At 40.7% G+C, this 25302-nt stretch overlaps 1 protein-coding gene across 6 annotated transcripts in view; it reads left to right on the top strand.

Annotated features, from left to right (window-relative positions):
* The window catches only part of LOC109412957 (irregular chiasm C-roughest protein), a 581003-nt gene that overhangs the window by 127868 nt on the left and 427833 nt on the right, over window positions 1-25302 (top strand). The gene's annotated exons all lie outside the window — the stretch shown is intronic.

The raw sequence follows: 25302 nt of genomic DNA, 5'->3' as shown, positions 1-25302 counted from the left end.
TTGACTCGACTCGGGTTGGATCTGGATCCGTTTTCGTTCGTTTATTGCGAGTCAGGGTCAGCTCTAACCCAGGTTCAAATCCGAAAACGACATAACGTTGACGTTTATGGATCAGTCCTTAAGGCAAATACATGAATCGGTCGCGTCAATTTTTTTCAGTGCGCTCATAAATGGGCGAGTTCCACCGAAACGTCAAACGATTTTAGACTAGCCGTGCTTGTCATTTTAGACGAAATCATGCACTGTGAATTCCAAGCAAGAAAAAATCATTCTATTCCACAATGATTGTCAACATTTACCACATACGTGGATGGAATTTTCAATTTGCTCTAAGATAACTATCTGTTCTGTGGTAGCCGAACAGCTGCGGTGGACACCTGCATCTCGTACTGTTGTCGCAGGGTCGTGACGAGCTGTTCCGCTTCGGTGACCTCGTCAAGGTTCTTCACCTTCAGAGTCGCCTGTGCTGTATGAGCCCTCACCTCGACCTCTTCGCTAAGGACTTCTTCCGCCATCCTTTGGTAGGCGGTGCCCTTGCTTACCTTGTCGCGCTTGAGCTTTAGGATCATTTTACCCGTACGAGTACGTCTGATACTGCGCACGTCGCGTCGGATCCCAGATCCACGAGCTGGGTGTCGCTTCGTATCGCCTTCAAGACGTTCGAGTACTTAGACTGTTCGGTCTTAATGACGAGCACGTTGCTCTTTCTCCCGCTTGGCTTCTACTCTTTTACGCCCTCTTGGTTTGGCGTCCCTGATCACCTCAAACTGCGGGTTTTTCTTCTTCCTTTTCGGTCAACTTTCGTCCAACGAGTCCTGCGAAACCAAAGGCCTCCATTTGGGCAGACTTCGTATGCTTTACTTTCGCCCATCCGCCGCTGCTGCAGTTTTCACGATTCTCACGTGATCCTGCTTGGTATCGTCCATCGACTTACAAATCCGTTTTCAGGTTCTTACTTATGTTGAACTTCGTGGACGCAAAGTCGATGATCTTGTCAAGCTGCTGCTCAGCTACCTCTATCTCGGACATCCCTTCTCGCTTTTGGTAGAAGGCCCTCATCAACCACGCTCCGTCCGCTATCTCCCCCAGGAGGAATGGATCGGAGCACCCACGCTAGAGCTGCGTGTGCAGCTTCTCCTCACTTCTTCTTAACGGAGACCTCGCCAATCCACTTCTTGAGAAGGGGTTAGCCTACACACTCAGATTCAATTCCGCTGATCGGTAATTATTGTGCTGGAAAAATTCGGTAAAGTGAAAAAAAATACCGTTTTTCGGTAATTACAATTTATTTTACAAGAATTCGGTAATTAAATTACCGAACCGTTTGTAATTCGATACTGTGACAGCATCATTTTTCAAATATTTAACAGTACTCACTGTAAAATCATTTTTCTATCATATACTGTAACAACCACTACCGAAAAGTTTGTAAATTGCGCCCTGACCGAAATTAAAGTTGCGAGAAACGAATTCGACATGTCAAACTGATGATAGATTAAATTTCCATGTCGGTTTCAGTAAGAACTTCGAAGTACTATAGTGCTCTTCAAAAATCTTGTTTGAAGGCCTCAGAAATGCGATATTGTTAAATAAAGCATCGCGTTTACTGGAATTGAGTAAGTATTTCTACATAAATTCATTCGCGCCCTCCCCCATTGTAATAGTCAACATTCCGTTCTAGCCCTTCGCAGTTGTTCACATGACTCAATGGCTGCAAACTCGCTTCTCCTTCCTGCTACGGATCAATGTCGAGACAAACTAAGCGAAAGCGACGCAATTCAAATTCTCCGAAATGATTATAGGGGAAATTACCTATTCTCGGCCGTTTTGTTCTCTTCGTCTTTAGGGGTTTTTTGAAACCTATTGAACTCAGAGTTGGTCTCAAATCCTTCCCAACTAAGCTGAAATATATGGCCAAGTTTCAGGCAATTTGGCTGACAAAAACCCCTCATGACGAAGAGAACAAACCTGCCGATAATACCCATTGTCACCCTACATACAAAAACTAAACTCTAGGCTGCGTTTTTCATTTTTTGAATTACCGAAAATCTGTAAAAATATCCAAATGTAAACATCGAATCACCGAAATCCTACGGTAATTTTGCGACTCACATTACAGGAGAAATTTGGTAAATTGTGACAGCCTTTCTTAAATTCTATTGATCGGATGTTCGGTATCCGTTTCGATTACCGAACGTTCAGCTGTTTAAAATTATAATTATATAATAAAAAAATCTTTATTAATCATCACGAACGAGACGAAGAATACATGTAAATTATTAGAAATTATTGATATAATTACATTTAATTTTTCAGTACTTCACACTCAGTTCACTCTGGCTGAACAAAAACATTGGAATAAGTTTATAGTTTAGTGTGGCTGACTGTGTTTCTTTGTTTCATAGAAAACCATTCGGATTGTGAAAAAAAACTCGATTTTCCATCGTCCATGAAGTTGAAATCGATATCACTTACAATTTTTTACATGAATCAGAGAGAACGCGTATATAATTGGTAGCATGGAGGTTTCAAAATAGTTTGAAATATGAATGGTGGAAGCCCTCCCAGCTCAGCCCTTCCCACCTATGTTTTTTTTATAGGCGGTGCATGTGCAGGCACAGAGTAAGAGTGATTATGTAAAATGATGTCCTTGCATGTCCTGAGGTCCTGAGATGTGAAAATGGAGTAATTTGTGTACTTCAAATTTATACTGGTCGAAGAATACCATGAAAATGTTCTGCCAAAGTGAACTAAGACAAAAAAAAATCGAAAATATTAAAGAGATTCGAACTTGGGTCTGTTAAGTCATAACCAAGCAAGTTACCTATAAGTAATTTTACTTAGCTGAAAGTCAGTCTTTAAGTCTGAATCAAGTTCTGAACATTCTTCTCTAGCATGGTTTTCGTGAAAATGATATTTTTCGATCAGCCAAATCAGCGAACCAAGTGTTTGATTTTTTTCAAGCTTTATTATTCTTAATTGCCTTGTTATTCAATGACGGCTTCTGTGTTAAATTATCAGTATGAGGTGTGTCGACATAACGCAGGTATTTAAAACCAGTTGATTTTTATATTGTTGAGAATAAATAGATTCTGAAATGCAGTGGATTAGGTTCGGTTTGGCTGAATGTGATTTGGAAAAATGGCGATCAGCACCATCGAAACATAATTGTATCCTCCAACATCTGTATTTCTAATAACGTGTTCAATTCTCCCACAGATTGTTATTATGAGTCGGTTGGAAGTTAGAAATTTGACGGCGATGAGCATAACTTGAAATGTTCTTCATCTGGACCAACACTAAAACATTTCGCTGATTCTATGGAATGGTTTACAGTTCACTCTGGTTGGATGCAATTTTATTTTTTGTATGTTCTGCTTAACAGAAATTTTGAATTTACTCCACGAAGAGCTGTCAGAATTACTGCATTTTTACATGGAAGGAGGATCATCAATTTCTTCATCCAATGGTAAAGAAAACTCAATTTTTCAAAAAACGGTCTTTGGTTCGGTTTAGCAGAACCCCGACCATATATAAAAATGCAGTGGCATACGTGGGACCGCGCATAACTTGCGAACGGATGGTCCGATTTGGGTCGTCTAAGTTTTGTTCTGTTAGTTTTTGCCCAAGGAAGGTTTATGAGGCAAAACATGGAAAATTGAGAGTTTTTAAAAATCGGGTTTTCATACATTTTGAACGGGGACTTGGACTTGGCTAGGGACTAGAAACGTCAAAAAACGCAGTAGGCAAGACAAAGTTTGCCGGGTACAGCTAGTAAGATATGAAAATGATACAAACCCATGCATGCGACACAGAAATCTTACTCATCATACAAAAATAGGTGGGTTCTTGATGATGATGATGATGATGATAAAAATGTACCCACCAACTTCGCAAGCATTACCTATGGCTGCAGAATTATTCCGGAAGGGAATGATCTACCTGTTGGTTTGTTGTAGCAGGGTGAGTTAAAATCGCTGAATTCCTTCGGTAGTCAACAAAAACTTGCTAGCTCATGACAAAATACTGGCTACTCCACGAACTTAAGTCCGGTCATCAGTTCATAAAACTCCCGTAGGCTACCCCTCCCCGTGTGTGTGTAGACCCAGCAAAATGAACATTGAAATTATAGAATATTATAAAACAGAAAGATATTGCGAAAAAGCTTAAGTAAAGATATATAGTGGAAAATATTGGAATAAACTGAAAATAAATTACCTGATTACACCTGAGAGAGTATAGAGGATTATGAAGTTAACCTTTATGAATCAATTGTCGCGCGTTGAAAAAAAAAAAAAGAACAATCTCACTCGTACGATAGTTCGAATCGTTCCAATAATTTTCTCCCAGAATAGTAGCTGGAGCATGCCACAGGTACACCAACCTCAACGCTAAACTCTTGGTCCTTCTTGTTTCAACCGAAGAAATGCCTCTGCGTCCTGCTCCCAAAATTCGATAGTGGAATGGAATCGCCACATCAACCAGGGTTCCAACCAGCTCCAGTGAGAGTTGCGCAGTCATTGCATAGCCACGTTTTCAGCCATGCACGTATAGAAGTCAGGTAGACTTTCCAACCCCGCAAACAGTCTAGCTTTAGTCTTTGTTATTAACAAGTTCGTCATCTGACCCTAGATCTGTGTTGCTTGAACGAAATTTTGATGCACAAAACACTGATTCTGAGCGAAACTTTCGACGAACACGGCTCACGGAACTTTCTTCTTCTTCTTTTCCTCCTTGGACAATTAAATGGTCCGGGTTAACTGGATCACACCAACGTTCTTTTCATCACAGTCGCAACCAAAACTGATAAACCAATCGCGAACATGAGGATTTTAAAATTGGAAAATTGTATTAAAAAATTGAAAATGACGGGAGCGAAAAATTTTCACTTCCGTCAATAGGCGTCAATATAAAAAAAAACGAAAAAAAAATAGGTGGGTTCTTATACAAAAATTTTTACTAGGGGAGAGGGGGTGTTAATCATTCGTGAAAATAATTTGATAAGAGCCTTTCCATAAACTACGTAGATTCTTAGGGGGCGGGGTCTGGCCAAAGTCTACGCTCCATACAAATTTCGTAAATTGTGTATGAATAAGTGTCTACTGAGATGGGGGGGTCTGAAATGGCCTAATGGGCTTCGTGGCCGTGCGGTTAGCGGCGGCAGTTGTTTAGGCGTATCGTAAGCCTCGGAGTGTGGGTTCGATTCCCGCTCCAGTCGGTGGAAACTTTTCGTCAAACGAAAAAATCATCACTGGGCCACTGGGTGTCCTGTGTGTTGTCCGTTGTCTAGTGTAAGCAATGTGTTCAGTCTGTGCAGCCTCTGGCTGAAGACGGTGTCAATTGTCTTAAAAAAAAATGAGTCTACGTAGTGTATGGACAGCGCCGACAACATAAGTTACTACCGGTAGTGTCATTGATTCCGGGTTTCGCACAGAAAGTTACGGTTCATATGATGATGATGTAGATTCGTACCTGCCGACAAATGCCTCTACAGAGAAAGAGTTTGTTTTCACCGAGAACATGATCGTCAGCACACTCCTGATTATATTTTGGAAATAAAAAAGTGAACAATCATGATCTACCATAACCCATAAACCAAATTAATTTTGAAATTTTCTTAAGGCCGTTTGCCCAAGGAAGACTGGAAGCGTGCCTTCCTCTTTGAGGTTTGAATAACTGGCTTACGAGTTATAGTGGGTTATGGCCTTAGACATGGCTGTTTATTATTGTTTATTTTATAACCAACAGAAATTCATTTTTTTTCCTCTTTCATCACAATTCTCCATCTGATTGTAAAATTACAGGTTGTCTGTAGTATGGGGTTTGCTTATAATTTTGCTTACAAGAAATTCTGTTATGTAAAATCGAATGAAATGAAATGGAAATTTAAACTTCTCAATATTTACGTCACGTGTAATTTTCAGAATTTCTTTCTGTGTAGGATAAAAAAATCTTTGTTATGATTCTGATATTATAACTCATTTTGCATCCTTAATTTCAAAATTTGTTATTGAAACATTGTATAAATTCACTGTTATAACTAACAAAACCTGTTTTTCAACTGGTCTTCCAGGAACATTTTTGCCTTTCTCGTACACCAAGGTGTACCGAAAGGCTATATGTTCACTCCAAAAACGAAAATTTGATAGAGCCCCCGGAGGGGTCAAGTGTTATATACCAATCGACTCAGCTCGACGAGTTGAGATGATGTCTGTGTGTGTATGTGTGTGTGAGTGTGTGTGTGTGTGTGTGTGTGTGTGTGTGTGTGTGTATGTGTGTGTGTGTGTGTGTGTGTGTGTGTGTGTGTGTGTGTGTGTGTGTGTGTGTGTGTGTGTGTGTGTGTGTGTGTGTGTGTGTGTGTGTGTGTGTGTGTGTGTGTGTGTGTGTGTGTGTGTGTGTGTGTGTGTGTGTATGTGTGTGTGTGTGTGTGTGTGTGTGTGTGTGTATGTGTGTGTGTATGTGTACAAAAAGGTCACCTCATTTTTAGATAGTAAATATGAACCGATTTCAATGACCGATGGTTCATTCGACGGGGTACATTGTCCCATTGTTTCCTATTGAAAATGGTTCAGATCGGTCCAGCCGTTCCGGAGTTATGGCCATTTAGGTGTTCCGGACCGGTACCCCAGGAAGGGGCCAGATATGAAAATGCCACAAACCCATGCATGCGACCCATCAAACCACGGCATTTTCGGTTATCTGATGAACGGGAAGTAGGAAAATAGTCTCTGACTATATCTGAACCGGTAGTGTTCCGGAACCGGTTCCGGGTGTTCCGCCGGAAGTGGCCAAATAAGAAAGTGAACATAACCCATGCATGCGACACATCATATAGCGGCTTTTTCGATAACGAGTTGAATGGTAAGCAGGAAAATAGTTTCAGACCATGTTTGAACCGGTAGTGTTCCGTAACCGGTTCCGGGTGTCCTGTCGGAAGTGGCCAATAAAAAAAGTGTTCCAAACCCAGGCATGCGACACATCAAAGAGCGGTTATTTCGATAACCAGATGAACGGTAAGCAGGAAAATAGTTTCAGACCATGTTTGATCCGGTTGTGTTCCGGAACCGGTTCCGAATGTCCTGCCGGAAGTGGCCAATTAAAAAAGTGAACCAAACCCAGGCATGCGACACATCGAAGAGCGGCTTTTTCGATAACCAGATGAACGGTTAGCAAGAAAATAGTTTCAGACCATGTTTGAACCGGTAGTGTTCCGGAACCGGTTCCGGGTGTTCCGCCGGAAGTGGCCAAATAATAAAGTGAACATAACCCATGCATCCGACACGTCAAATAGCGGCTTTTTTGATAACGAGTTGAATGGTAAGCAGGAAAATAGTTTCAGACCATGTTTGAACCGGTAGTGTTCCGAAACCGGTTCCGGATGTCCTGTCGGAAGTGGCCAATTAAAAAAGTGTTCCAAACCCAGGCATGCGACACATCAAAGAGCGGCTTTTTCGACAACCAGATGAACGGTAGACAAGAAAATAGTTTCAGACCATATCTGAACTAATTGTATTTCGGAACCGGTTCCGGATGTCCTGCCGGAAGAGGCCAATTAAAAAAGTGAACCAAACCCAGGTATGCAACACATCGAAGAGCGGCTTTTTCGATAACCAGATGAACGGTTAGCAGGAAAATAGTTTCATACCGTATTTAAACCGGTTGTGTTTCGGAACCGGTTCCAGGTGTCCCGTCGGAAGTGACCAATTAGAAAACTAAACCAAACCCATGCATGCGAAACATCAAATCATCAAAAATGTTCGTTAACCAGATAAACGGGCAGCACACTTAAGATTACCGGCAGTGTTGCAGAATCAGGATTGGATCCATTGCTGAAATTACGCAGGTGAACAAAATCGATGCAAGCGATTAATATGTATGTGTAAAAGAACAAAATCTTGATAAAAATTTAAGCGATCTTGTCAAATTACATCATTTTAGATTCCTGAGGCGTCATTATACAGTAGGATGGATCAACGTTGTATGAAAAAAAAAAAAAAAATTATAGCACCAATCCCCTTTTGCGTCTAAAATAACTGCGAACAATTTTGATGTAACTGTTTGAGCCCTCGCACTCTGTAACACGGTTGAAATTTGAATAGGCTTTAATAGGGAAAATTTCGCTTGCTTGCACTTTTTTTTGTCAAATTTTACATGAATCTTATAACTTATGATAACACAGCGCAACATTGCTTTTGTCTCAAGAGCAAACTTATGTGTCTCCGATGGATTTTGGGCCGCTGAATCCGAGTCCGGGCTCAGATTTGCTCCAACACGTCACAATTTCGAGCTATACCTCAATTTATAGGGCAAAATATGCGATTTTGGGCTTTTTTGACTGCAAGTTATTAAACATGGAAACATTTTTTTTTTGAGCAATCAAAAGGGTAATTGGTCAATTAACGTCTAAATTAACGACTCATGCAAAATATTAAGTTTTTCCTAATCAAATTTGAAAGATTTAGGCATTTAATGTTAGAATGAAAACTTGCATGCAACTTTTGGAGGGTGACTTGTATGGGAAATATCGTACCTAACATAAATCGCTTAAAACTATCAAATTTGATTTATTTATTTATTTATTTATTGATTCACCATCTTCAACCTAGCTAGTTGTACAGACTGATACTTAATCTAATTCCTTATCCTATTTTTAAACGTTGTCTTTGTAATATTAAAATCAAAATTTTCGCTGACTTCATTAAAAAGCCTACAGCAGAAATGCAACGGGTTGAAATGTCCATAAAGCGTTCGATGCGTTGGTAGGTAGAAGAGAGCATGATTCCGAAGACGGCGAGTTGGGGCATGAATATTCAATTGAAAAAGCAGCTCTCCACAGTCGATGTTTCCTGCCAGCAGATCAAAGCAGAACAGTCTCTGCAGCATTATCCTTCTCGATGCTAGTGTCTCCAACTGCATCAGCATACACCGGTTTTCGTATGGGGGTAACCTCACCGCGTCATTCCACGGCAGGCGCCGTAAGGCATATCGCACGAATGATCGTTGGACGCGCTCAACTCGACTACATTGAACTTGGCTATACGGAGCCCAAACTTGAACAGCGTATTCTAATACACTACGAACCACTGCACAGTAGACTGCCTTCATGGCATAGACATCATGGAAGGATTTTGTAATTCGTCGCAAAAAGCCAAGTAGAGAGAAAGCCTTTGCCGTTGTAGTAGAAATGTGCTCGTCAAATTTGAGTTTACTGTCGACGATGATTCCCAGATCTTTCATGGTGGTTACACAATCTAGTTCATGAGAATCGATCAAGTAACATTGGTGCATCAGTGTTCGAGATCGCGTGAACGACATTGATTTACATTTACCGGCATTAACTTCCATCCCATTAGCACGACACCACTTCGTTATGTTGTCCAAATCACGTTGCAAAATACAGCAATCCATACGAGTAAGTATCGCTCTGTAGATTTTCAAGTCATCGGCGTAAAACAACTTTTGCGACTGAATCAGCGGGCTCAGGTCAGCGATAAACAGCACAAATAGCAGCGGTCCGAGGTGGCTACCTTGGGGAACACCAGACGGTATATCAAAACGATCCGATTCACATCCGTGAACCTTTACGAATGCCAAGCGATCAGTCAAATACGAATGCAGCCATATAGTTATCCACTCCGGAAGTCCCATTTTACGAAGCTTTGCAACTGTTAACAAATGCGGCACCTTGTCAAAAGCTTTTGCAAAGTCGACGTAAATAGCGTCGACCTGACGATTCTTCTGCATCTTCATCTTAACACTTGTCACGAAGGACATCAGGTTGGTTGTCGTAGATCTGCCTTTAACAAATCCATGCTGAACCTCGGGAATAGCAGGACGAACAGTTCTGTATAACGCCTCATGCACGAAACACTCAAGAACCTTTGAAAAAGTGCTGAGTATGGAAATTCCGCGATAGTTCTGCGCCATGTTCAGGTTACCAGACTTGTGAATAGGAGTTATAGACGCCACTTTCCATAAACGAGGAAAAACGCCGCTCGACAAAGAGCGATTGAAAATAATCGAGGCAGGAAGCGCCAGCGCTCCAGCACATTGTTTAATAAACAATGGCGGGATGCCGTCAGGACCGGGGCCTTTTGAAGAGTCAAGATGGGAGAAACTTCTTGAGACGTCGTCAACAGTTACGTTGAATAATGGCAAACGCAGATCATATGAAGTGACTCCATCAAGTGCCATTTGTGTGATTGGCGTCGGAGAATTATTGTAAACACTTTTGAAGAAATCGGCAAACAAGTTTGCTGACTCTTCTGCGGAGCTGGCTTGGATGTTCTGGTACTGGATTTCATATGGTAAACTATTCGAATTTCGCTGACTTTTAACAAATGACCAGAATGACGCAGGGTTGTTCTTAGCATTAATTTCCAGTCCGGATATATACTCACGAAAGGCATGCCGATGCAGTGTCGAAAATTCCTGTTCTATTGTCCGAAGTTGATGCCTATTTTCTTCGGATCGATGCTTAAAAAATCGTTTGCGGACCTTACGCAGCCTGTTTCGCAACGTCCGAAGTTCATTATTCCACCACGGTTGGTTGCAGCTACGATTCGTGCGACGATTCCTACGGGGAACATTCTCACGGATAATACTGTAGATCCTGTCATAGAAGACGTTAACAGCGTCGTCCACAGTCCTGTCGTTGAGTATAGAGTATAGATTTGGTTAAACAAAATATTTTGCATGAGTCGTTAATTTAGATGTTAATTGACCAATTTATCCTTTGATTGATTAAAAAATATATTTCCTTGCTAAATGGGTAGCAGTCAAAAAAGCCCAAAATCGCATATTTTGCCCCATAAATCGAGGTATAGGGTAAGGGAGGTATTTTGGACCCCTCTAGGAAGTGGATGAACAATTCAGCGAAAAAAGAAGGTTCCCACTTCAAAATATGGATAATTTCAGTAGGCATTACGTAGAGCAACAAGTTTTCTGTCAAAAAAGTCCAAACAGAACTCAAAATTGGTGTAATAAATACAAGAAATATCAAAACTCCTGTAGGATCTCGGGCTTCTATTTTGGACCACCTGATTTTATTTTGGACCACCAAGTGCACATATTTTGGCCCACCAAATTAAACTTCAATTGATTCATGAAATGAAAGCCACCTCAGCAAAAATTTAAAAATAACACAGCGTAACAAAAAATAACCTTTTGTCTGTCTCAAGAGCAAACTTATGTGTCTCCGAAGGATTTTGGGCCGCTGAATCCGAATCCGGGCTCAGATTTGCTCTAACACGTCACAATTTTGAGCTATACCTCAATTTATAGAGCAAAATATGCGATTTTGGGCTTTTTTGACTGCAAGCCATTAAGCAAGAAAATATTTTTTTTAAGCAATCAAAAGGTTAGTTGGTCAATAAACATCTAAACTAACGACTCATGCAAAATATTTCGTTTTACCAAATCGAATTTGATAGTTTTAAGCGATTTATGTTAGGTACGATATTTCCCATACAAGTCACCCTCCAAAAGTTGCATGCAAGTTTTCATACTAACATAAAATGCTTAAATCTATCAAATTTGATTGGGTAAAACGAAATATTATGCATGAGTCGTTAGTTTAGATGTTAATTGATCAATTAACCTTTTGATTACTTAAAAAAAATATTGCCTTGCTTAATGGCTTGCAGTCAAAAAAGCCCAAAATCGCATATTTTGCCCCATAAATTGAGGTATAGCTCAAAATTGTGACGTGTTAGAGCAAATCTGAGCCCGGATTCGGATTCAGCTGCCCAAAATCCTTCGGAGACACATAAGTTTGCTCTTGAGACAAAAAAATGTTGCGCTGTGTAATTAAAACTACTTGAAGTTTACATCTTTTCTATTCATTTTTTGAGGCAGAGAACGTTTAAAAATTACGTAACGGTAGAAAAAGATGAAGTTTTGTTGCAATTGCCAGTTTTTACGCATTATAGTATGATGTTTCAGAAAAAAAAATGTGACGTGAAACGTGTATTTATTAAATATTGCATGACGTCAGTCACCATGTATAAATTACGTAACGCTTAATAGGAAGTGTGGAAGTCTAGTGATTTTGCTAAGTATAAAGACGTTCGACACATATTTTAATGAGTGGAAAGGCCATCAAAAATAAAGTAATTTGAATGATACGTAATTTGTCAAACATACATTAGATAACACATTGTCGCAGTCATCAACTGATTGCCGAGAAGGACAACTTTTCTACACAGGATGACTAAACACCTGAAAATTTCAACTTGTCGACAAGTTGTTAGGACAACAGGTCCCAACTTATTCTATTTATATGTTTTTAGAGTACATTACATTGGCATGAATATTTTGTCCCTTAAGAAGGAACTGGAGAGATGGATCTGACAGGTGGTCCAAAATATGTCCACATCTGATTATGTTGAACATATTTTGGCCATACCTCAAACCACCATTTTAGTGAATATTATCGCTCCTCCGAGGTTAAGAACAGTTTATTTTGAGTTCTTACAAGGCCCTAACTACATTCACATGAAATAAATATTTATTTGTAAAGTTTAATACCTCTTCGAAGCCGACTACAAATTTGTCACCTTCTTTGTTTTTGGTGCTTTTCCGTGCGTTTCATTGGAAGTGAAAATATTTTCTCTATTTTTGATACTGAACAGCATATTTAACTGACATCCAAAATAAAGGTCATCACATAATTGAATACTTTTCGTGTTCCAATAAAAAATTACCAAGATTTAGTAGAGATTATGTGAAAAATATCATAAAACTCCCTAGGTGGGCCAAAATACCTGCCCGGTCCAAAATACCTCCACTACCCTAGCTCAAAATTGTGACGTGTTAGAGCAAATCTGAGCCCAGATTCGGATTCAGCGGCCCAAAATCTGTCAGAGACACATAAGTTGGCTCTTGAGACAGACCAAAAGTTATTTTTTGTTACGCTGTGTAATAAAATACAGGCTAAAGTGCGCAGAAAAAAAATTGCCGAAATGTCTTGATAATGATCGGCATCCAGTGCTAGTGAAGGTGGTGAAGCAGTCAACTAAGAGATTTGATATTTTGACGAAGGACTACGTCTCTCTTTTCTATACCGGGTGTCATTCTAAATTGTCAGAAACCGGCCGCGTTACGTTTGAAATGGAGATTTTGAGCGTTAATAACTCAGCCATTTCTCGTTGAATTTACAAAATTTTGGCTCCAATCGATTGCAAATCTTTACACCAATTATGTCCAATATTAACATTTGGTAATTTTCAATAACAAATTATTGAAAAATTGGGAAAAGTGCACCCATGTTTATTCCAGCCAATCACGAACGAGCACATTTTGGATGCTCCCGTCGAATATAAAAGCTACTGCTTCTTCGCATCTTCCCTCATTTGCCTTTGTCGTCTCGAGGTGAACGCATCGAACGAGAGCTGCCAACTTTCTTCGTTTGCGTTTTCGCTCATTATTCTTTGACGACCGTGTCGGCTCGGCGTTGGTGGTTGTCGGCAAGGGTGCTGTTGCACATTCGCCTTCTAACCGTCTAACGCGGCAGACCAAGGAAGGAATACTTTTCATCGATTGCTCGGCGGTGGTGGCAGAGGTAGCAGCAAAATCCACCAAAGCAAGATCCGCCACAACGAATGTGCGAGTTGCGTCGCTTTTCCTCGGGGCTCGGTCCTGTCACGGATTGATTGACGGTGGCGTATTGCTGATAGCATCAGGAAGAATATCCAGGTCAGCAAGCGGCGGGCCATTTCTCAACGGCGTCCAGCGCGAATAAAATCAATGCGCATTGGGTGGCATGATGAATTGATTTCAATTTCTACCTAAAACCGTCCAAAATTCAAACGGTTCTTTTCAGAACCATCGAAAATGCTTCCTTGAGAGTTAATTGGATAAATTTCCTGCATCGACCGAGAAAGTGTAGTGAAACCAAATAGTGAAAGATTGAATTCTTGGTGGTGGCTCAGCAACAGTGAAGGCGATCACTAATCTCATCCACGGCAGCAAGCGGCGGGCGAATTTTCGACGGCGTTCAGCATTCAACACGGGGAAATCTAACACGCATTGCGTGGCATGATGAATTCATGTCAATTTTCTGTCTAAAATCGTCCAATATTCAAACGGTTCTTTTCAGGACCATAGAAAATTATTCCTCAAGAGTTGTGAATCAGATAATTATTTCATTCCATCGCTCTGTAAAAGTGTGGTGGCCCCGCAACAATAATGATGCGGGCCACTAATGATTCCACCAAGAATTTAGCAACGCTTTATCCTATCCAGACCATTTTTGTGGAACATTGTTTAATTTAACCATTTTTCGAATTAAAGTGATCTAAATCGTCCAATATTTTGGTTACTTTATTCGTTAAATGAAAATTTTCTCATTTCTCGGTTGATTAACCGTTTCAAGCTTCTGGTGCATACGGGGCGGGACATGCAAACGAAATAAACTGGAAAGCCAGTCGAATGGGAGGAGCTTCATCTGCCAATCTAGGGACATAAAAGCTGTTCCCCTGATTTCTTTCGTCATTTTCGTTGGATCAGTCAGGCAGGGTGGATGTCACCTCCACAGCTGTGCAGTGACACATCAACCCAGCCGCAACTCTCGGCTATCGTGCGGATAGCACCAAGACAATCTCATCCATGACAGAAAGTGGCGTACCAGTTTTCGGTGGCATCCTGTATTTAGCAAGGAGAAAACCAACACGCATTGCGTGACATAATGTTTTCATGCCATTTCGTTCCTAAAATCGTCAATTAATCAAACGGTCCTTTTCAGGACCACCGAAAATAATTCCTCAAGAGTTGTAAATCAGATAATTTCATTCCATTAATCGAGAAAACTGTGGTTCAATCGAAAAATGAAAGACTGAATTCCGACCACTAATCGTTCCACCCAGAATTGGGTTTTTAAATTAAGAATAATATATTGATTTTTTGATTTTATTCAAAAGAGCACCTTTTTGTAAGCCAGTATGATTTTTTTCAGATTTTTTAAACTTTATTTTGATACCTAAATTCAATTACAAAAAGATTTTTTGAAATCACCTTTTGACAGCTGGGCAACTGCTTGACAGCTCCGCCCAGTACGAAATGCGACGAGGGGTGATTCGACAAATCGCTCCCATACAAACTTTAAATCGATTTTTAAATAGGTTCCCGGGTACCAAAGTTCATGAAAATTTGGATTTCGGCTCAGTTTGGCATGTAGATTGTGAATATGGAATTATCTCAACACCACTAAAGAAGCCAATTTAGCAACTTGTCCTATCAGAACCATTTTTCGTGAAATATTAGGGAGCGTCCAGAAATTACGTCACGTTTAAATGGTGGGGGGGGGTCAGCAAAGTGTGACGACCCATACAAAAATTTCAGAGGTCCCATACAAAAAAAAGTGTGACATAGGGATGAGGATGGGTTGAAAATGACTAATTTTTGTGCGCCGTAATTTAAGGACGATCCCTTGTTTAAGGTGAAGATATGACGAAGCCATACCGCGAATTTTCAAGAGCACAAATCTGAAGAACCGAAAGTCGGTTTGCGCTGAAAAGTTGATCGATTGGTCACCACCTGCGGATAACCAATCGATCAACTTTTCAACACAAACCGACGTTCGGTTCTTCAGATTTGTGCTCTTGAAAATTCGGGGTGTGGCTTCGTCATAACTTCACCTTAATTCTAGCATTTTTGGAATTAAAATTATCTAAATCTTTTTATATTTTGGTTACTTTATTTGTTAAATGAAAATTTATCTAATTTCTTGGTCGTTTGAAGCGTCTGAAGCATGCGGGCGGGTCATGCAATCGAAATAAACTGGAAAGCCAGCTGAATGGGAGGAGCTACATCTGCTAATCTAGTGGCATAAAAGCTGTTCCCGCTGATTTCGTTCGTCATTTTCGTTGGATCAGTCAGGGAGGGTGGAGGTGGATATCACCTCCACGGCTACGCAGCAGCACGTCAACTGCGACAAGTGATAGCACCAGGAATCTCATCCACTGACTGATCACGGCTGCGGTGGGCCCGGCAATGGAAGTTACCTCCGCACCTGGGTAGCTGCGCATCAACCACCCAGCGACGACTGTCGGCTATCTATCTGATAGAACCAGGAATCTCATTCACGGCAGCAGGCGGCGGCAGTTTTCGATGGCTTCCCGCATTCAGTGTGGATAATTTTCAATTGTCTTTCTAAAATCAACCGTTATTTGAACGGACCTTTTCAGGACCAGAGAAAATAATTCCTTAAGAGTTATGAATCAGATAATTTTCGGATATATTCCAACGATCGGTAAAAGTGTAGTGCATTCGAAAAGTGATTGGTTGAATGCTTGGTGGCTCAGAACAGCAAAATCGGTCACTAATCTTTCTACCCGAAATTTAGCAACGCGTTATCTTATTCGGCAATTGTACCTGAAACATTGATTCATTCTAATATTTATCGAATTAAAATGATCTTAACTATTCAATACATCGATTAGTTTATCCGTTCGATTAGAAATTGTCTCAAAGAACGGTTGCAGTCGTTTGAAGCGTCTGCCACAATGTGGGCGGGTCATGCAAACGGAATAAACTGGAAAGCCCGCCGAATGGGAGGAGCTTTATCTGCTAATCTAGAGGCATAACAGCTGTTTCCTCTGTTATCTTTCGTCATTTTCCTTGGATCAGTCAAGGAGAAGGGAGTTGCCACCTCCCAGCTAGGCAGCAGCACACAAACTCAGCGATGACTCTCGGCTATCGTATTGTCGAATGAGTTTCTCGTTAAACTTTAATTGAAAAGATCTATCTAACGCCGTTCAATTATCTAATAATTTTATCCGCTCGATGAAAATTCTCTCGTATAACAGTAATTTGACCATTTCTTTTCAAAACGAAATAACTCTTGAACTAGTCAACATCTTTCCAAGTAACCGAATCAGCTGAATAACAGCTGCTTGAACTAAAGTTAGCTTAAGAGTGATTTGTTTTACTCGTATACTGCAAAAATGTTTGTTGGCTTATAAATGCGTTCAGCGAAAGCGATCACACAGCAACTTTACTCAACACATCAGTCCACCATTTGTATTATCATAACAACAAGCATTGTATTATTGAAATATAAAAATCGAAATCTCGTTCCAGCCTTTGTCCTACGTCAACATTGCGGTTATGTCTCAGACATTACCCACTCCTAGTTTTTCAGCTCGGCCTATACGTTTAACGTCGGAATGTGAGCCATCAAGAAGTTTCCAAATTCAATTATGGCTTTGATAAAATTCTTGCTTTTCTGAATAAGGGTTACACAAATTTCGATTTTCTCTTAAGTCCAGAGGGGCCCCCTTAGAAATTTTGGTCGGAATTCAACATTTTGAAGAAGTGCACAAATAAATAAACCAATAATTTTTTCAATTTTAAAGTGAAATTAAAGTCTTCCAGAAGTTTTTTTTTGTCAAAACCGATGAGTTAAGCGGTTTTGTTTAATTTTTTAGGATTTTTTTCATCAAATACATTTATTATTTATCAACTCCACCCCATATTGACGAGTCAACGAACACTTTGAAAAGAAAATGAGATTTACTCCGTTCTAGAGTATTCTCAGGATTCAGGAACACTTCGGCTTATGGCCAGAAAAAAATGTTGAGTACATATTCGACGAGAAAGGCACTATCACCACTAGGTGGATTAATCTGGGTTTTTTGTTATGATTTTTGTTATTTTGCCGCTTATGACAGACAAGTTTATTACATGGTATGTTATGTTAATAACATGAAAATAACTCTTTGCGTTACTCAGTTATTTAACCAAAATAACACATTTTATAATGCTGTTGGTATTCTCTTCTGCTCGGGATATTTGTGATGAGCCTAATGTCAATGGGAGACTTCTTGACCTGGCCTTCAGTAGCGATGTAGAACTATTCGAAGTACCATATGCTATTTTATCTACTAAATATCACCATCAGCCGCTTGTGGTACGTGTAACCGCGACAACTGCGACGGATATTGACGGAATTGCAGTGGAGTTCAATTTTGACTTTAGTCGATGTAACTACGATGCAGCTATTGGACAGTTATATCGACTCGATTGGGACGAACTGTTTCGATGTGACAATGTCATTTTAAATGGTCGCCATTTTCTATGATGTTGTTTTCGGGACGATAGGCAGACATGCTCCTCTCCGACGAATGCATCCTCGTCGCTCTGATAAACATACCTAATGGAATGCTGAACTTAAACACCGACAAAATGTTCTCCGTAAAGCCACTTTATACGGCACCGTACCGCGGAAAACAAAAATGGTCTCTTAAGGCGAAACTGGATCGATTTCCTCACTTTTTGGTTTTTGATTTTTTTTTATAAAATAACGAAGCAATATTTTCAAAATCGGTTTTCGTACAAATGTAGAGTATGGATCAAGGTATCTCCTGATTTTTTTTTTCGTTGCGGAAAATGTTTTTCGTTTTTGCAGAAACCATTTTTGAATAAAATTTCACAAAAAAATGGTTTCTGCAAAAATGGAAAACTTTTTCCACCACAAAAAAATTCAGAGATACCTTGATCCATTCTCTACATGTGTACGAAAACCGATTTTGAAAATATTGCTTCGTTATTTAATAAAAAAAAAAAATAAAAACCAAAAAAAAATGAGGAAATGCTTCCAGTAATTGAGTACGACGACTGTTCCGTGAGTATGGTTTTCGTATCAAAGACTAAGTCAAAACCAATATATCCTTCTTTTGGCGCCACATCAAGAGTAGGAAAACTGCGTTATCGGCTCCGTCGGAAATGACATTTTGCGACAAAATGAGTTATGATGTCGAAAGTTCAAACGAGCTGTTTGCCAATTCCTTCAAATCCGTTTATAGCGCTGATCCACAGACGGTTTCTTCGGATCTTTTGAATACTCTCTCTCCTGGCATACGGCATACACTTTTCATGCCCGACATTTTCTGTGGTAGACGTCACTAATGTATTGGATTCCATTGAAATCTGTGTTCTCGGATGCATGGACGTTACAAACGACGTCCGATTAACAGGTGATGCGTTGGAACCTGGTATTCACAGTATTTCTGGAGGATTTGGGAGGATCATCTGTGCAGATCGGGTCCGTTGTCGACCGGCCGTTGACGAAGGCGGTTTGATAACTTCCCACGAACACATTCGTTTCACCCTAGTAGAGGTCAATGTGACCCAGACAGGCACGCTGAACGTGCACTACTCCATCGTGATGCAAAAAACTTAACATCTTAGGAGGGTTAAGGTGACAGACGACGGAAGATGGTCAGGATAGCACTTTATGGGCAGCATACAAAATAATGATTGCTCTGAAGCTTTCACATTTCAAATGGCCACCTTTTTGCCTTTCTCGTACACTAAGTGTACCGGAAAGGCTATATGTTCACTCCAAAATTGACTTTTTGATAGAAGCACCGGAGGGTCGAGTCATATATACCAATCAACTCAGCTCGACGAATTGAGGTGATGTCTGTGTGTGTGTATGTGTGTGTGTATGTGTGTGCGTGTGTGTGTGCGTATGTGTGAGTGTGTACAAAAAAACTCACATCACTTTTTGGCAGTAAACCTCAACCGATTTCAATGACCGACGGTTCATTCGACGCGGAATCTGGTCCCATTGTTTCCTATTGAAAATGGTTCGGATCGATCCAGCCGTTCCGGAGATATGGCCATTTAGGTGTTCCGGAATGGTACCCCAAGAAGGAACCAGATATGAAAATGCATCAAACCTAGGCATGCGACATATCAAACCACGGAATTTTCGATAACCTGATGAGCGATAAGCAGCAAAATAGTCTTGGACCATATCTGAACCGGTAGTGTTCCGGAACCGGTTCCGGGTGTCCTGCCGGAAGTGGCCATATATACAAGTGAACCAAACCCATGCATACGACACATCGAACCACGGCATTTTCGATAACCTGATGAGCGGTAAGCAGGAAAATAGTCTCAGACCATATCTGAACCGGTAGTGTTCCGGAACCGGTTCTAGGCACACCGCTGGAAGTGGCCAAATATACAATTGAACCAAACCCATGCATGCGACACATCAAATCCCGGCATTTTCGATGACCTGATGGACAATGAGCAGGAAAATAGTATCAGATCATATTTGAACCGGTAGTGTTCCGGAACCGGTTCTAGGCGTCCCACTGGAAGTGGCCAAAAATACAATTGAACCAAACCCATGCATGCGACACATCAAACCACGGCATTTTCGATGACCTGATGGACAATGAGCAGGAAAATCATCTCAGACCATATCTGAACCAGTAGTGGTCCGAAACCGGTTCCGGGGCTCCCGCAGAAGTGGTCAAATCTGAAAGAGAAACACATACCCATACATGCGTCACATCAAATAGCGGCTTTTTCGATTACCTTATGAACGGCCAGCAAGTGTTTCGGAATCGGTTTTGAGTGGCCGGAAGAGGCCAAATGTAAAAGTAAATCAAATCCAGGTATGTGACACATCAAATCGTGGCTTTTGCGATAACCTGATGAACAGTTAGCAAGAAAATAGCCTTAGATCACACTAGAGACAACTGGTAGTGTTCCGGAATTGGTTCCGAGAGTCCCGTCGAAATTGTCAAACCCTGCATGTGACACCTTCAATTTGCAGCGTTATTGGTTAACCGATGAACAGTTAACAAGACAATAGTGTCAGACCATATTTGGTTCAGCCGGTAGTTACTCGGAATCAGATCCGGGTAGTAAAATGTAAAATTTAACCAAACCCATGGATGCGGTACATCAAACCACGTCAACCTGATGGAAAAATAGGGTCAGACCACATTAGATTCCCGGTAGTGTTGCGGGTTCGGCTGTGGCTTCGAAAGTGGTTAAAAGTATAGATAGTAGAGTAAACATAGATTCGTGTTGATGAATGTCAAAATCTGTATCCAAACGAGCATGACGTCACGATTTGGACAACATCAATGGAGCGCATGACGTCATATTGAACCGTCACACTCTTGAAAATTACTACTTACACGCTTGAAACATTTTAGTCAGCGGTGTCCGCGGATCTATGTTTACTCTACTATCTATAGATGAAAGAAAAAGTGAATCAAACCCATACATGCGATATATCAAATCGCGGTGGTTGGGTAAAGGTGAAGAATTAGCAATAAAATAATCTCAGACCAGAATTGGGACAACCGTTGGTGTCATGGAATCAGATCCGGGTATCCCACCGAAAATTGCCATATATAAAAATGAACCAAACCCATACATACGATACATAAGATCGCAGATTTTTTGAAAATCCAATAAACGGTTAACAAGAAAATAGCCTTAGATCACATAAGACTAGCTGTTGTGTAGCAGAACCAACGTTCATGTGAAAAATCAAATCGTGGCTTTGTTTAATGACCTGATAAACATTCAGCATGAACAACAGTTCTCATATATGAAAGAGAATAAAATATAGACAAAACTAAAGCGATTTCATCAAACCGCACCATTTCAGATTCCTAAGGTGTAAATTTATAGCAGGATGGGTCAACGTTGAATGGAAAAATAAGAATTTGATCGTATCAACCCTGAACAGAAGATGGCGGCTGTTTAAAGGAATTTTGAGCTCTAAAACAATGTAAAATAAGTGTATTTGGTATGGGAAATATGTTCGAAGTCCACCAGAGTATCCAAGATATTGTCCCGTATTCAAGTTAGCACCTTTTTTTAGGATTTTGAATTCTTGCATTATGGGCATATGTTGTATGGAAACATGTCCAGAATTCAACATCTGTGATCAGAAAACCCTAGCTGTGCGCTGTTTTACAAGGTCTGCAATATGACTATAATTGGAATGGGGAAGAATGCCGGTCTTCGTCCAAAACTGGTAACCAGAAAATCATAGACGACATGCCAAAATTCAATACGGCGATTATTTCATGTAATTTTAGGTACGGAGTCCAAAAATGAATACCAGAACATCCAAGATGGTGTCTCAATGTTCAAGATGGCGTTTAGTTTAGTTGGGGTAGATACCCGGATTAAAAAAAATGACCGGAAAATCTAAAATGACGTTTCAAAATTTTGCGGCTTCATGACACTTGTTTGGTTTGAATTTTGGATCGTTGTCTTATATTTTCTGAATATTGGATGTAATGCTAATATGAAATGTATCCATGTTGAGTTGATTTAGCAACCAGTTTTTATTTTGTATTTATGTCAATGCCATCAACATGTCGCTTGAGTTTTGTTGAAAGGATACTTAAAAGCACGAGAAAGGCACCATCACCACTAGGTGGATTAATTAGGGTTTTGTAGATAATGCAGATTAGCCTATCCTCAAAGAATAAGAATATCAAGAATGCCCACTCCGCTGATTCTCGGGGGGACGCTACCGCAGCGCTATCTGCGGATGAAAGTTAAACCTTCATGCGGTAGTGTGCGTTACTGATTGTATGCGGATGCCAAAACATACGCACACCACCTTCTCTTATGACAAATCACAAACACTTTTGCAGAGAGCTTCTACCTTGATACGCTTAGAGAGCGCCACTTGTTTTGTCGTTTGATGTTAACATAGAAAAAGGCAAGAGAGGCATTCTTTCTATTTTTATTCTTTGCTATCCTTGGTTTACTAGATCCTGTCTATCAACCGGCGCATAAAGGTTGAAAACTTTGCTGGGCCCATCTTGATGAGTTCAGCTGTTATACCATCCTTACCAGCTGCTTTGTTGTTTTTAAGCTGGCATTCTTAACTTTCATCAGCGTGGAATTTGGATTATTTCCGCTCTCCGTTGTTTTGATTTCCCGTGCCTACGTTTTCCACGTCATTCAGGCGCTCATTGATGTGCTGCTTCCACTTCTCGATCACCTCACGTCAACTGTCGTGTTTCTTGAAAACGGCAAAGCAGTTCAGGTGGCTTTTCTTCCCTCCAATCGTCGGACAGCTACTCAATTGATAAAAAAAAATCCATTTTTTTCCATCAGAACAAATTTCTGCTGCTAGAGGATCAACTACTGACTTAATTACTATATTTCACTTCTGCATTTCACTTATGTGCTATTCAACCAATGCTTTCCCCTACAGCTCAATATTCCATCCCATCAGTTCCATCGATCAAACGCTCTGCGCTCGCGTCAAAAGCCACAATCAGTAATTCTTGTTCAAACTGTGGCTGAGGACCACATGCGTTTCGCTCAATTAATTTCAGGCACAAATACTGACTCGAACCTCGAACCATACATACATTGTGTGTCGACTGAGCTACTGTGCGGGTGCGGAATCGCGCGGAGGCAGTAAGTTCAAATTTTGGCCCGCCGGGCTTTATTTGCTCTGCAACCCGAGGTTGGATAGCACACCGCCAATCAAATCAACCGTCGCACATGTCATCCGTAAACACACACTCAAAGCATTGGACTGAATTTAGCTCTCGGAGTGCCCCATGAGTGGGGAAAACTCCCTAATTAAATTTGATTACAGCGTGTAATTTAGCGCGTTGGATTGTGCATTGCTCGGCCATACATAATTTACCGCTTGGCAAAATATTTCGCAACCTCGCGCCGAAGTTGGTCAAAGTTCGTTGGAATTTTCTGGTAACGGATGTTCAGAAGCCTAACTGAATTCTTGTTTCTTTATTGGATCCTTCATCGGAAAACAGGAAAACAGTCGTGCTTTCACGTCAATGAACATGGCTTTTGTCTGCTTCTGATTACGCTTCTCAATCAATGTTATTGACCATGTAAGGAAATCTACTCAGAAGTTTGAAGTTTTCCTAAAAACAATATGGATGTAGTGAAGATATAATTACTTGTTCCAAACCGTTAATTCTGGAAATTAAATGGAAAATACACCACTGAAAGAGTTTTTAAAATAACCTCATTGCAACTTTCCTGTTCAATATTTCGAGAGGAAATAGGGAATAGTTTTGAAAATTTTTCCGTCATGAGTGCATTGTTTCTGTTCGACGTAAATACCGCGACGGTATCAATCAATCGTTAATGTTTTGACAATTATATCAATACCTTACTTACTTTACCCTAGTAACAAATACTCTTTCCCGAGACACCTGTGGAGATACAGGAAATGTTAAGATTTTTAAGAGCTACATAAGGGGCTGTCCATAAACCACGTGGTCATTAGGGGGGGGGGGGGGTGTTCGGCCAATGACCATTTTGTATGGACTAATAAAAAATTTTGTATGGACTAATGACCACGCGGGGGGGGGGGGGTTGAAAAGTCCCAAAAAAAATGACCACGTGGTTTATGGACAGCCCCTAACATCTCTTCCCTTTACCGATGGTCGTTAGGACGTGGCCGACACTGCCATTTTTAAATATAGAGCTCTTGAATTATTTCTGCTAAATTTTGCTCGGTGTTTCGTCTGATATGACTCGAAGAAAAAAACTTGTTGGAAGTGATTTCAATACGCTGCGTAGAAATCGGTTTACCGGCTTTCCGGATTTCAGGCCCGAGACCAAGTTTTGAAAATGGTTCAATACTGTCCTGTGGCACTTCAAACATCTCGGGTTTCGAAATGTATGTGTGGACAAAAAAAACTCACATCACTTTTTTTAACTAAACCTCAACCGATTTCAATGACCGATGGTTCATTCGACGCGGAATGAGGTCCTATTGTTTCCTATTGAAAATGGTTCGGATCGGTCCGGCCGTTCCGGAGTTATGGCCATTTAGGTGTTCCGGACCGGTACCCCAGGAAGGGGCCAGATATGAAAACGCTACAAACTCATCCATGTCACACATCAAACTACGGCATTTTCGATAACTTAATGAACGGTTACCAGAAAAATGGTCTCAGACCATATCTGAACCGGTAGTGTTCCGGAACCGGTTCTGGTTCCGGGTGTCCCGCCGGAAGTGGCCAAACATAAAAGTGCACTAAACCCATGCATGCGACATATCAAACCACAGCTTTCTCGATACCCTGATGAACAGTAAGAAGAAATACATTCTCAGACCATATCGGAACCGGTAGAATTCCGGAACCGGTTTCAGATGTCCCGCTGGAGGTGACCAAGTATAAAAGTTAACCAAACCCATGCATGCGACATATCAAATAGTGGCTTTTTTGACATCCTGATGAAAGGTAAGCAGGATAATATTCTCAGACCATATTTGAACCGGTTGTGTTCCGGAACCGGTTCCGGCTGTCCCGCCGGAAGTGGCCAATATGAAATTGAGTTAAAACCATGCATGTGACATATCAAACCGCGGCTTTTTTCGATAACCTGATGAACAGTATGCAGGAAAGCATTCTCAGAACATATCGGAACCAGTAGTGTTCCGGAGCCGGTTCCAGATGTCCTGATAGAGGTGGCCAAGTTTAAAAGTTAACCAAACCCATACATGCGACATATTAAATAGTGGCTTTTTTGATA

This window comes from Aedes albopictus, chromosome 1, assembly GCF_035046485.1.
Source record: "Aedes albopictus strain Foshan chromosome 1, AalbF5, whole genome shotgun sequence".
In the NCBI taxonomy this organism is placed as follows: Eukaryota; Metazoa; Arthropoda; class Insecta; order Diptera; family Culicidae; genus Aedes; species Aedes albopictus.
Note: the sequence above shows the minus strand (reverse complement) of the source record. Positions and strands in the feature narration are given on the sequence as shown.